Genomic DNA, 15,341 nt, shown 5'->3' on the forward strand with positions numbered 1-15,341 from the left:
TAATTTAATGCTGCTTCAAATCTTCTGTGACCTGGGGCTCCAGCACCAGCTGAGCAGCTGCCTGTGCCTGCTTCGTGTGACTCCAAAGTCTTGATAAATTTGCAGCATCAATAGTGAGGATTTACCTTCATTATCCCTTTTTTCCTTTAATTTTGCAGCCTATATCTAATAAAAAACACCTTTACTTGAGGCAGTATCACCCTGTGCTGCACCATCAGAGCACGTGTGGGTCTGAAGCATTAGGAAAACAGGAAATTAGGAAAAAAAAATCTCTGCTGTTCTCAATTCCTTCACATCCTGGTCCTCACCTTTGCACATTCATTTATTGAAACACTCGTGTGTGCGTGTTTTCTTTTTCTGGCAGCTAAACAAACCAACCACACACATTAATTTTAATGAGCACCTCAAGGTTTTTCCCTAAAAGAACTCTGAAGAATATTTAATAGCTGAGATAAACACTCAATTAAGGTAAGGAGGTTGTTAAGTATTACGGTTCCTTAAATATTGTCCCTGTGGAGATCACATTGATCATTAAAAACTTGTACCTGTGGAAAAGAGAGGAACAACTGAGTGCAGGTGGTGGTGGGGGAGATGTGGGTGAAAAATGTGTGCTGGGGCTCTGGGGTCAGGCCAGGATTTCCCTGCAGACCCAAGAAGAAAATCAGGATTTTTTTTGGATATAATATAAGATACAATTCTGCCCCAAGCCCAGACCCCAGCCAGCAGCTCCAAGCACTCTGGAGACCTTTCCTGTCTGCTCTGCACTGAGATGGAGCCTGAGGAGTGAGGATTCCTCCCTGGAAAAAGGGAGTTGGGAGCTCAGCTTCATCCCTGCAGAGCCTCAGAGCAGCTTGCCTTGGTGGGAGCAATTACTGCTCCCAAATCCACCCCTGGCTGTGGGGTCAGTGCCACACCAAGCAAATCCAGCACTCAGGACAACACAGGAAAACAGCATTTGGTGGATGGCAGAGCTGGGGCCCAGTGAAGCCCATCCTTTCCATGTGTGGCTTTTAAACCACGTGGAAAGAAAACCCCTGTCCTCAGGAATGCCAGGATGGACACCATGCCCCAAACATCTGTGGGTGTTTCACTCTCTGCACAGAGATCTGGGGACATCCACATGCAAATATCCCGATTTTTGACTATTTACAGGTCAAATAGAACTTACAGGCGGTGCCAAAACCACCTGAGAGGCCTGAAAGGAGCAAGATGTTTTTCTGAGATTTTCTGACAAAGATCATCTATGGGGCTTTTTAAACTCCCTAAATCCTAATTTGGTAGCAAAAGTTAATTTTGTTATCAAATTTTGCCTTTTAGAAGGCCATCATGTCCATATAACACTGGTGAAAATGGGTTAAGACAGAATTATTTTAAAGCAGAAAATTCTTATCATGGCCTGTTTAGGGAAAATGACTTTAATGAAAGGAGAAAAAAATCCTAAACCAAAATATTAACTGCATCAGGAATTCCAAAGATATTCCATTACTTTTAACTCTCCTTTGGGTCAGCTCTCACTTCTGAGCTCCTACACAGAATAAACTGTGCACAGTTAGAGGTTTTAAAAAGTTGAAAACATTCGGCAATGTCTCATTTTATGTGCTAGGAAAAGATGCAAAAGTGAGGCAAAATGCCAAAGCAGAAATGGCATAAAAATAGCCAACAATTTTTTAATCTGCAGAGCCTTTTACCTCCACTACCAGCTGAACCATCTGTTCTGCAGTTGTTCAGGTCTGCAGGAAGAAGGGTGTAAAAACTCAAATGTTGTGTTGTTTAAAGCTTTGACAATCTGCTGGGTAATGAAGTTTCATCATCAGTTATTTTTGTTGTCATTATTATTATTATTTCTGTTTTTGCTGCAACCAAAATAAATCCACAAAACAAATTTAAGATGAAAATAAAAGATTTGATGGCTGAATTCCTAAAAAATCCCACCTAGCCTTAAAATATTTCTTTGCAATTCTAGCAAAAATCCCTTTCTCTCCTCCATCCCCTTTGACCCTTTCTTCTGGTTTAGGAGAAACCAGTTTGGAAGAGTTTCCTGCCCTTCATGGTTCCCTGGAAGACCAAGCCTGATGTTCTCCAGCTCCTGAAGGGACAGATCCTGTCCTAACCCATCAGTGGGTCCTCCCTTATCCACAGGAATTCCCCAGGGCAGTGACTGCAGCACTTCTTTTACACCTTTGGTTTTGTCTTTCCCCCATAAAAACTTCCTCCACAACCTCCCAAAAGCCATTTGTTCCTGCCGTGCCTCAGTGTCCCCAGGCGAGGGGGATAAAGGCATGGAAAGGATCCAGAGGGATGGATGATCTCCTCTGGGACCATGAGGAGAAAGGTCACAAGGTCAGCTAACATCACCTTCACCCTCCAGATCATCCTTTTAGCGATCACCAGCACCGCTCTGCCGGCCTGGGGGAGCTGGAGCCCCAGCTCAGCACATCCTGCTGCTCCACAATGTTTGACCTGAACGGGAATAACCACAGGGATCCCTCCAGGCAGGGAGGGCTCTCCCAGACCAGCTCACAGCCCAGCCCCAGGCATTTCACTGCTAACAAAACCACTCCCAAAAATCGCTTTACGCACCTGCTGCCGCTTTTCGGCTCCAAACGCCCCACCAAATCTGGGCTGGAACACCTCCCCAACTAAAGATTAATAAAACAAGTAGTATTTCTTTTATTATTCAATAAAATAACTAGACTGGCAGCCTGGATGTTGGATCAAAACCCTACAGCTTGTTAGACCATCAGAACGAGTTAGGCTTGATCTACAGAGTTCATCTGATAAATGTCTTCAAATCCTTTAAAAGGGCCTTAAATGTGGATCATGTTTTGCAAAATTGGCCTGAAAGCAGGAGATTCTGTCCCCTGAAATGCATCTCTTCTGTGCTCCTGATCCCACAGCTCTGGCACAGATCAGAGTTTGGATGGCTTTGCTGGAGCTCTGGGGTTGAGTTCTCTACACCCCCAAAGATGAACTGGACATTTGGGAATGTTCATTTCTGCTCCCGAAACCTCAGGGGAAAGGGAAGAGGAAAAGTGAAACCTGAAGAAGGATGAGGTCCAGCTGGGACATCACTCTATCCCTGACCTTTTACATCACCTCCCACACCTGTTTTCCTGCATCCTGTCACAAAGAGAGGGGAAGACGTGTTGATCCCAGCAGCCACCAAAGTGCCAATGCACAGTTTGTGTCCCCCTTCCTTCACTGCCAGAAAATCCATCCCAGACCCCAAGGATTCCCCTCAGTGCCTTCCTCCCCTTCCTCACTCCCCTGAGCCCACCCCATTCCCAGCAGGGAATTCCCTGGTCCAGGCTGGCAGGACAGCTGAAGCACATTCCTGATCCCTCGTTTCCTTCCTTCCATCCATTCTGCACCAAGCCTGCAGCAGACATTCTGCACTGCCTGCAATTCTCTTCCTGGGGGTTTCATTTAATACAAATAATATGTATTAACAATGCATATTTTGCTTTTCTTGGGGGATGATTCTCCATAACTCATTCATTATTTATGTTCTTTTAATAAGCTGGAGACGGCTGCTCTGCACACCCCGGCTCCACCACTCAAAAATCTCCTCAAAAGAAAGGCTGAAACCTTTCCTATCCCTTTAAGGGATTTTGGCTAGAATTAATAATACACATTAATAATTCAATTTTTTCTTTTTGCCTGGTGGTGGCTGAGCAGTTTTCACAGTGGCTGAGCAGTTTTCACACAGCATTAATAATGCAATTTTTTTTTTCCCCACCTCTTTCTAAGTTGCTTATGAAATAATCAGCTTTGATAATAGGAAGGTTTATAGGTAGGTTTGCTTTGCAGTGACTCAAAACTCGGAGAGGTTCATGTTGTGTTGCAAATATTCACTAAAGACAAAACCCATCAATCCCTTCTGCTTTTCCTGGAGCACTGGGAGGATTCACCCACCAACCTTTTCCTCCAAGCCTCTGCAGCAGAGTTTAAACAAATACTGGAAATTCTTCCCCTCCTCATGACCAGCACTGGGAATTTCTACTCCCACCTGCCGGCAGGAATAAAATTTAAAATCATTTCACCTTTTCATGGAAGGGAAAAGGAAGGAAAAATCAAGATAATCACAGAATCACTGAGGTTGGGAAAGTCCTGGGGACACTCGGGGGGCTCTTCTGGCCTTAAAATTCCTAAAAATCCCTCCTAGCCTTAAAATATTTCTTTTCAATTCTAGCAACAATCCCCTTCTATCCTTCATCCCCTCTGACCCTTTCTTCTGGTTTAGGAGAAAGCAGTTTGGAAGGATTTCCTGCCCTTAATGGTTTCCTGGCTATTTTTTGTGTAGGATATTGTTATAAAAGCAGGTGATAGATTCAAGTATTGATTCCCTTTAAAGCTGCTTTATCAGATTTATCAGAGAGAGATTTTTATCTCTCTGCCACCTCAGGGCCCAGAGCTTTTAGTAGCTGGACAATTATGAGTTTGAAACTGTCCATTTAAAGGAGATATCAATATATCACTCTATATTTATAAAATACAGGAAGCTTAAAATGCCACTGAATTGCATAATCTCTACAGCTGCTGGAAATGTTCACAATATTTAAATGCATAAAACCAGTAATTTACACAGGACAAAGCAAGAATAAACAAGAAAGGGAAGGAAATAGGAAAATAAATGGTTTTATCTGCTTTTGCAGTTTAACTGGAATTTATTTTTAGTTAATGATAACAGACTCAAAAAGTATCCAAGCACTGAGCAATAGCAGAAGTGTCATTTGGAGCAGAGTTAAACACACTTTCACTATCATTAATCATGGCAAAAGTGACAGAAGAAAAATGAGCTGGCTCGGTATATCTCATGTATTAATTCTCCCTGCAGATTGGCTCAATGCATGAGCAAATAAAAACAGGTAAACCTCTGGAAAAGGAGAGGAATGTCACACTCAGGCTTTTTATTAGGAAGAAACAGAATTATCTTTTCCTCAAAAAAAAAAATAAAAAATAAGATTTTAAAAGTTTAGAAAAAGAAAATACTTTTCTTAAACGTGGCTGAATAATTACAATGAAATAATAACTAAATTACAGCTGTTAAACCTCATTTTTAGAGTGGCTGAGCACATTTTCCTTTCTTTTCCCCCCAGTTCTCACATTCTCTGCTAAGGATTAATTCCTGGTAATTTTCTGGAGATCTGGCAAACTTTCTCCTTTAGAGCCACCCCAAAGCTGTGACTTTTACCCCCAAATGATTTGGTTTTACACACTGCAGCAGTGAAGGGATGCTCAGGGATAGGAAATATTTATCCAACAAGGTAAAAACACGATTTCAGTTCTTAGGAAAAGCAGGTGAAGTTTAGAGCCACCCCAAAGCTGTGACTTCCCCCCAGATTATTTCATTTCATTCCTGCTCCTAAGTTGTCTAATTACAAAACCAAACCTTATTTGTCATTTTTTTCCCCCCAGTTTGGGTAAAAGTTCAGCTATTGAGATGTCCCTGCTGAAGCACACACAGGGTGAGCTGAGGGAATGAGAGGGGAAGGAAACTTTTCCCTGAATTCTGCTGGAATTCCAAGCTGGTAATTTCAGCTGTGAACTTCAGCTTCCTCCCGAATTCCTGAGATGTTCTTGCAGCTCTCTGGCACATATGGAGCCCTTCCTAAAAATACCCAGCACAGCCCTACTGCAGAGCTGGTGACTTTGGTGACACCACGGAGAAACACTGCCAGAAAACAGAAACAGCCCATTAAAATCCCCACCACCACTCAAAGCTGACCCCAAGGCACACCAGAACCAAAAACAAAGTGGGGAAGTCAAATTCAATCTCAGGATCCGCTGGGAACAGAGTCCCCAGTCGTTTGAGGAGAGGTTTTATCCGTGAGGAAAGTTTTCTTTCCCTGGAACAGATCATGGAATGATGAGCTCCTGGCAAAAGGAGGAGATGGATAACTCTGTACAACCCACAGACTGTTCTGTCCCAAGTTATTCATGTCATCCATCTGCAGCTCACATCTTCCTATCCCAGACTATTTTATTTTTTTTTTCAGCCTGAAGGTCAGGGAAGGGATTTTCTGCTACAGAGAAAGTGCTAAAAACAGGGTGACAAAAAAAGGGCCTTGGAAAGCCACAAACAATAAAAACATTTCAAGCAGCCACATTATAAATAACTTAAAGAGCAGTTGTAGCTGCACCCTGAGATTTGTGGGTCCTGAGCCGTCATCTAGCACTGTGAAACAGCAGAGAAATTCCTGATTTATTTGGGATAGCAGCTGTTTCCTACCTGGAATGGGAGCAACTGCTTGGTGGGAATGAGGGAGAAACAGAAAAGCTTCAGGTAAAGGCAAAATGAGAGGTAAGAACTGAGCTGGCTCGGTATATCTCAGGTATTAATTCTCCCTGCAGATTGGCTCAATGCATGAGCAGGTAAAAACAGGTAAACCTCTGGAAAAGGAGAGGAATGTCACACTCAGGCTTTTTATTAGGAAGAAACAGAATTGTTTTCCACAAAGAAAATCCAAAAATCCAGAGACTTCTCTTGAATATGGCTGGATAATTACAATGCAAAAATTAAACTAAACTACAGCTGTTAAACCCCGTTTTTATAGTGGCTGAGCACATTTTCCTTTCTTTTCCCCCCAGTTCCCACATTCTCTGCTAAGGATTAATTCCTGGTAATTTTCTGGAGATCTGGCAAACTTTCTCCTTTAGAGCCACCCCAAAGCTGTGACTTTTACCCCCAAATGATTTGGTTTTACACACTGCAACAGTGAAGGGATGCTCAGGGATAGGAAATATTTATCCAACAAGGTAAAAACACGATTTCAGTTCTTAGGAAAAGCAGGTGAAGTCACGCTGGAATTACAGCAATGTGGAAAAATAAAGAAACACCAGCAAAAATGGGCAAGGTGCAGTGTGGGCTCCAGCAGCACCTACATTTTCCAGCCCAAGGCATTAAGAGACAGCTCCTTGGAGGGTGATTTACAGCAAGCCTACAGCCCATCTGCTTTGGAGAGCCAAGACACTAAAGATAATCGCAAAATTAAACAGCAAGATAAACACTGAGCAGGGACACAGCTTTCTCTCTTAACCTGATGAAATTGTGTTTTGCATCTCGTCTGCTAAATGGGAAACAAAGCAGGGAAAAGGAGATGAAATGAATTTAATTCGGCTCAAAAATGATTTAGGCTCTCGGGTGGGTAATTAATAGAGGGCAAATTAAGTTTTAGCAGAATTAATTTCATTATTCTTGGGCAGAGCTGGAGCGGTTCAGGTGGGAGAACAAAGCGAGGCACTGGGGTGAAGCTGATTTTTCGGAAGGTGAAGCTGATTTTTGCGAAGGTGAAGCTGATTTTTGGGAAAGTGAAGCTGATTTTTGCGAAGGTGAAGCTGATTTTTGGGAAAGTGAAGCTGATTTTTGGGAAAGTGAAGCTGATTTTTGCGAAGGTGAAGCTGATTTTTGGGAAAGTGAAGCTGATTTTTGCAAAGTCCTGAGCTGGTGCAGAGCTCTTTAATCCTCAGGGATATCAGCAGAACATCTGCAGCACATCCCCCTGGATCAGAATTTCCCTCCTGAGGAAAACACCCCGAGCTCCGCTGGCAGGAGTTTGGTGTTTCCCCAAACTTCCCGCAGGAATGACAGCTCTGACAAATTCCTCACACCCCTAAAAGAACACTGCAGGAATGGCAGGAATTATAGAATATTTTATATATAATAATTATTAATTATATAAAATAATAATTATGTATTATTGGAGTTAATACAGCAACCACAAGTGGCAAAAGGGAAGGGCAACAGCTCCTGGGTAACTGCAGCGACACACCTGGAGGACTTGTGGGGATTTATTTTGGTTTCTGTCTCGGGTTTTTTTTGGGGATTTCAGTCTTGCCTTTTGATGTGAGGAATTGCTGGAGGTTTGTCATGGATTTCTGTGTTCAGGAAATGATAATTCAAGGGAATTTGGGGAAAATCACCGAATGAGAAGTTTGCTGAGATGTTTGTGTTGGGGTCTCAAAACGCAGAGATCAAATGTAGAGGAATATTTGGAATGCCAGACTAAACAGATCTGGGAAAAATTTGCAAAGTGAAACTTTTTTGATTATGCCAGAATTTATCAGATTATGCAGCTTAATATTTTTCTCACTCCTGTTTTCAGGGGCTCAGTCCTGGATTTCATTATTCCCATGGAATGGAAAGGACCAAGTGTCAGCTGAATACACCCAAAACTGGTCCAAGATCATGAAATTTCCTGTGGCCAAACGACAAATAAATATTGCTGTCAGCAATTTAATGTTCAGTTTAACCACAGAAATTTATTTTTCTCTTTCTATGGTTCACCTCAACCACAAAAATTTATTCTTTTTCTGTTTTTCCTTGACTGCATCATTTCACTGAAAATTCAGACTCACCCAACAAAAAACTTTTTTTGTGTTTTCAGTCAGCAGCAGAACAAAATTTATTGTAAATGTTCCTTTCTGATTCCTTTTCAGGTTATAATATTAAATAGCAATCCCCTAAAATAGAAAAGCTGTGTAATTATCAACTTCCAAATGGTTTTAAAGGTAGAGGGATCACTGCAGTTTAGCTCTGGATTTTCCCTTTCCTGCCTGTGACAAGGATGGATCCTGGGATGAGGCTGAGGTTCACTTAGCAAAGAATGAGCATAAGAAATATTAAAAATAAAATAAAAAAATAAAGTAAAATTCTATTTCTCCAACTTAAATACCCGTTCTACACAACTCAAAGGTCTTAAAAGTGAAAAATAAATATGCAGATATAGTTAGAACTCATTTTTTTCCCGTATTAAATGATGAAGGTCAAAATGTAAAGCAGAATTTTCACGCCCTTCAGACTGAGACCAAATAATGTCACTCTACACCACAATCTCCAGATCCTGAACTCTGCCATTGCTGTGGGAATTGACCCAACCCACAGAAGGGGCTCAGCTCCACAAAAATTTAACAAGATTTGCTTTCCCAATCTTCACTCAGAGTTCCCAAACCACTGTAAAAATGATGCCTTAAAAAATCCCAAACAAATGCTGGTTTAACCTTTTGGCACTTCACGTATGTTTACCTTTGGTATTTCATTTTTTTTTTGCCATTTTCAGCTATCACCCAATTTAGGGGGAAAAAACCCAACAAACAAACATATAAACATCTTTGCCCATTATGAAACTTATTGAAGAACAGCTCCCCTAGAAGAGATTTTAGCCCAAGATGAGATTAGTCATGTCCTAAGTTATTTATTTCCCTGCACAACCACAGAGGAACAATCATTTTATGGGTTTTTTTTTTTTAAATGGTGTTTCTTTAAAGAGCCAAGAATGGAAGCAAAGCACTTTGTTTTAATAAGGTCATGCTGCTTATTAAATAATTTGCATATTGAAGGTTAAATCCTTATCTCTAGATGATAAAAAGTATTTTTGTCTAACCTTGGGGTTGGAAAAAGCAGGAAGGAGGGTGTTGTGAATGATAAACAAAAGGGGGTTTTGTGCTTTTTGGCACTTGCAATTGTTCACCCGGAGTTCCCATTCACACCCACTCGAAGCGAGGGAACACTGCCGAAAATTAAACCATTAAAATTAAATTTCTCAACGTGATTCTCCTAAAAGCTGCAGCTCCAGAGACTGCCTTGCTAAGGGCCAAGGCTGTGCCACAGCCTGGAATTGTCACCAGCACTAACTGCAGACCAAGGGACAGCTGATGGCAGCGTGACAAGTTTGTTTCTCCTCCAAAAAATCACTTCAATAGAAATTTTAAAGGATTGTTGCACTCTCAGATACAGATTTCAAAGCTAAATCCTGCAAGGATTTTCCAGCCCACCAGACACCTGAATTTGGCTGGCATAACCAAATTTTTAAGGGACCTCCGTGCTCTTTTTTCCAGCTGAGGAAAGGCAGATGTTTCCCTCTCCTTATTTACTTTATTAGATGCTTTCCTCTCCTTATTTCCTTCCATTCCTTCTCCTATTTCCTTATATTCCTATTTATCCCAGAGCCCGTGGGAAGGAAAATCAGATGTTGCTGGTTCCAGGAGTCCCCGGTGTGCAGAAATTCACAGGAACATCAGCTGTCAATACCTTCCATTTACACTGCACTTAAGGATCGTTTCAGAAATCCGATTCTGGAGTCGGATTTCTCCAAATATTTCCCTCCTCAGGACTGTTATTGACTAATCTATCAAAGGATACAGTTCCCCTAACGATGCATCAGTGCAATGCATCACTGCAAACGCAGCACCAGCCCGATGATAGATTGCTCAATAACGTGGGAGCAGCTGGCAAGAACTTGCAGGGAATCGTGTGATCCAGGTTTTATTCTGGTTTGGTTTCCTTGTTGTTGCTCTTCTTTAGTTTGCATAGTTCAGAATAAGCAGGATGAGCCGTTCATGGGTTGAGAGCAAGTTCACACAACAGAAGGTTTTAGTTGTCCTAATAGAAATCGAAGGCTGTGGTATCTTAATTTGAAAAGACAGGTGTTGTTTTTACGATTTCCAACAGTTTTAAATAAATCTGGATCTTAATTCCACATCATTCTTCTTTCTGATGTATTTTTGCACTCCCAGGGCAGTTCAGCACCTGTATCAGAGCTGCAGGTGATAAAAGCAAAGCCCACAGCTCTCATTCCAGAGGTCCCCTTGCCCAGGGATTCCAGGCTTTACCATCCCTAGAATCACATCTCTTATCCTGGAAAACTTAACCCAAAATCTCCCAAAATAGCACCAAATCTTTTAGTTTGGAAAAAGCCTCGAAGATGATGGAGCCCAAGCAGCACCACCACATCCATCCCCACCTTCCCTTCTCCTGCAGAGCATCCTGAACTAAACAAAGGGAAGTTTCAACAACAAAAACTTCTCAGGCTTTTCCAGACATGAATTTTCCCTTGCAAGAGGGACCTGCTGCTATTTATCCATCCCATCCATCTCTACTTCCTCTGCCTTTTCCTTTTAACAGGTTATTAACTCTTTGGGGCTGTTCCCATGTTCTCCATTTAGCACCATGACATTATTCAACACCATGAAGAGTCAGGAAATAAAATATGAACTGAAAACTCTCCATCCTGATCACTCTGCCTGCTAGTTGTGAAATAAAGTTTAAACAACTTTAAATGTCATCAGTGAACACTTTTCATAGTTCTGCTCCCCTGTTCCATCCCCTATTGCCAAACGTGGGCAGAGCAGGACAGGAACTCCTACAATAAATCCTACAAATCTCACTATCAAATAAATCCTACTCTTCCCTCACCCAACCCCTGCAGTGCCTTTGGGTCTTTCCTTCCCCCTTCCAGCACTCCCACTGCTGCTGCTCACTGCTAACACTCCCAAAAAGGCTCAGGGCAAACATCCCATCTCCTGGAGTTTAGAGTGATGAGAGTTCTTTCCATTTTTTAATTCTTTTTTTTATTATTTTTTTTAAAAAAATAATTATCTAAGTTATTGACTGGAATGGTGCACTTGTGAAATATTCCAAGGTGACAGCAAGCACTTCAGGATCCCAGTTCAAGAAACGTGGATTGGCACTTACTACTGGGGTGTTTTCCTGCTGAAGAACAACAATAATCTGGGGGAAATCTCTGAGCAGCGATTTCTTCAAGTCCTTGCAGGCATTAAATAAAGACTTTGCAGGCTGACAGAATGAGGAAATGGAGGTTCTTGGCACCAAAACGAAGCACAGAAAGTAGAGAAATCAAACAGCAGATCTGCTTCGTGTCTTTGATCTTTTCCAGTTTGGATTTTAATCCTACATCTTTCTTAATTAGCAGTAATTTCTAGGCTATCTAAAGACCCATGTTTGATTTACAGAGGCCTCTCCTACACCACAAGGGCCGTGGTGGATTCCTGTGCTCCAAGCCAAAGCCATTCCCTCTCCAAGCAGAAGCCCATGGAGATGGAAGGAGGCAGCAGCATTCAGCAGATTTATTTCTGAGCCTGGGAGGACTTGTAAAGGGCGCTAATAGAAAATTTCCAGAGGATTTGCAGGAGCAAACAAGCAGTTTATAGGTGTTTATCTGATAAAGCCCAGCAGCTGTGGCAGCCTCAGCCCCGGGGTCAGCAGTGCTCACAATAAACCCTCTCTACCTGAGCTCCACAAAGATGGGATTGTGCCCAGGCTGGAAATGCTCTGCAGCTGAGGTGTAACTAAATCACATTTTAACCACGGTGCCTAATCAGGCCTATTTCTGTGTCTAAAATGCAACTTGACTCAGGGGCAGTGTTGGAACACGGCCCCAATCGACACGAATAAAATAAATCCCATTATCTGCTTCAAGTGAGGGCTGTGCTCTAATAGGATTTTCTACTACACAAGAACCCCAAATATTAAGAGAGAAATCAGTATTCAAAGAGAAGATGTTTGTGTGAACACAAATATTGAGGGAATTAAAAGGGAATATTTTCTCTAGTCCAGGGAGCCAGTTTATTATTGAAAAGGAGAAAAGGTGTTGGGCCATAAGCTGAGCCCTATTTGTACTTTAAAGAAAGTTGCAGAAAGCAGAAAAATATGAATTCCCATGGATGCATTAAAATATTCTTGGATTTAGGCAAGGCCAGAGGTACTGGCAAACAGGAGGATGGCAGAGAGAAAATGAGCATTTAAAGGAAAGCTACTGGGTCAGCACATTGGAATTATCCAGGATAAAAACAAGGCACGGAGCTCTCACTTTCTAAAAAGGAAACAATTCTTTTAACAATTAAACAAAAAGAATAAAATAGCACAGAGCCAGCAGCTCCTCAGTGATTGAGCAGATTTGGTTTCTGGGTGGATACAGCAGGCCCAGTGCTGGCAGAAAAAAAGCAAGGCAATAATCCGGGACCAAAAATAAACATGGCAATGGCTGCTGGAGGCAGAAATCATCGGGGAGATCTGGTGGGGACTGCAAATCATCCAACCATCTGTCCAGGAGGAGGAGGAGGCACTCTCTGGGCACACAGGGAATGAGGAATAAATCACACTGGCAGCCTGGCACTGGCAGAGATGCTACTGGAAGCTCATCTGGAAAATGATTCTCACATGGAGGAGCTGCAGGGATGAAGCAGGTGCAGGTCAGAGCTATTAATTCCCCCAGATTCCAGAGCTCTGCACAGATTTGCCAGATTTGGTCTCTCAGTCTTGGGACAATGGAGCCTAAATGGGATTTTTTGCCAACATTTGTGAGGTTTTGATGCCAGCAGGAATGTTTAAAAGCAAACAGTGAAACCTGTGAGTCTGGAGAGGTGAAGGACAGGAGCAGAAAAGAGAATTTCACAGAAAGTAAAAGCGGTGCTGACACAAAAGCTGGGCCTAATCCTGCATGGAGATCTTCTCCACCTTTTACCTGAGCTCCTAGAAAACATTCCCAACAGCATTCCATACCCAAAACCACATGGGATTATCCAGAGAGATTGGCATGGGGAGAGATGGATGAGCAGAGACAGCTCCAGGGACTGAACCCCAGCTAATTCCATTTTATTTCTAAAAATCAGCTCATAATGGAGAGGAAACTCATCTGTAAATTCCTCCTGGTGTGAAGAATTAAAAGTTGTGCCAGGGTCCCTCTCCCAACTGAATTCTTCCTGCCTGGCCCAGAGTAGGCAGAGGTGGAATAATGCAGCCTGTGGAAATCTCATTCTCTGGTTTACACAGATTAATAGAGGACTGGGATTTTGACAGAGCTGAGGATTACACTGTCTGCATCCTGGACAGGATCTATTTTATACAAAAGCTGCTCCAAATCTCCTTAAACTTTAATGTAAAAAAAAAAAGGAATTTATGTGCACAAAACACTGCTGTGAGTGGGTTTCTGCTCATGTTTTCTAGAATTTTAAGGCTGAATCATGGGTTTCTATCCATTTATTGCTGCTTTCTATTTCCAGCAAGGGCTGTGGCCTTGGAACAGGCACAGACCTTGGAGCTGGTTCTGCCTGGTAAAAACACTTTATCAGTTTTATCCATCACTTTTGAAATCTGCCTGCTTAGAGATGTCTTCACCTTTCTGATAGCACATCTAAAATGAAAAGTAGGATGCATAGCTCCAAAAGAGAGCCACAACATCAATTAGGTGAGAAGAAAAAAAAAAGAGTGCTGCTTATTTTTCCTTTTGTATTTCTGTTTGTTATTTATGCAGTGACTCCAGAGGAGATGGAACAGCTGAAAGAGCTTTAAAGGAGAGAGGTGAAAAGAAAAATGCAGCTTTTTTTTTTTTCCCCTTTATTTCTGGGAGTGTTTGTACTTCTATTAATAATTTTATCCCTGTTAAAGCACACAGATGCCACCTAAAGCATTTAGAACAATCAACACTGTGCTATAATAAATAATTGGGTTTAAATCTGTGCAGTGGAATGAAATAAAAAAATAACAAGATATAATCTTGCAATTAAACTTTAATAAATTTCAGCATTTGGACTGATTTTCAATAAATTTGAGTTTTACCAGAGTAAAGAAGCAATTCTGACCTCACCTGTCTGGGAAACAAGAAAGATCCAAGAAGCAATAAAAGAGAAGATAGTCAAAGTGAGACCTTTTTATTTCCTAGTAAAGAATGAAGTTTATCTGTGAATGATCCTGGAATAAGATTTACAGCTCTGTAAAATGTCACTAAGAGCGACCTGGAAATTGAACCTTTGGGAGAAGTTCACAAGATTTTTGCTCTGCAAGCTTAAAAAAAAAACAAAATAAAGAATGAGGGAATCAAATTGGCCAAAAGGCTTCAGAAGACACCAGATTTGCCATAAAAGTTAAAAGTTTATAAAAAGATCATGTAAGAAAAACAGTTCTTACTATTTCTTTCTTGATGATAAAATACAGAAATCTCAAGAGAGGCTCTGGAATGACAAAGATTTCCAGAAGAAAAAGAATCAATTGGATTCACTTCTCTGGGGTGTAGGAAAAGAGGGTAAATTCTGTGATCTCCATTAGGAGATGATGGATTTGAAATCCATGGGACAGCTCTGAAATCCAGCTGGCAGGAGACAACACATCACTGAAGATTAAAATGCAACTTAAAAACTTGATGTCAGAAATTTAAGCAACTTAGATAAGGTGGATAAAAAAGTTAAGTAACCTACCTACTATTTTTGAAGTGGGAAAATATAAAATTAACTTTATATTTTCCTCCCTGTAAGATTAATTTCCAATTTAAAACATGTACAGGATTCCTCCACTCTCACTCCAGAGAGATCCTCAGTTTGAGCAGAGAAACTCCCCAAATTTCAGGGCCACAAACACATGGATTCACAAGTTTGACAGAGAAAGTAAAATTCAAGTGAAAATTCCAGATTTACTGTAGAGTAACAGCAAACTGTGAAGATGGAAACCCCTAAATGATGCCCAGAGCCCCAGTCAGAGTTTCAGCTGTTGCTTTACTCACAGGACCTGTGATTTTTTTGGGAAATAAATCAAAAATCTCTGCCTAAAT

This window comes from Parus major, chromosome 9, assembly GCF_001522545.3.
Source record: "Parus major isolate Abel chromosome 9, Parus_major1.1, whole genome shotgun sequence".
Taxonomy (NCBI): domain Eukaryota; kingdom Metazoa; phylum Chordata; class Aves; order Passeriformes; family Paridae; genus Parus; species Parus major.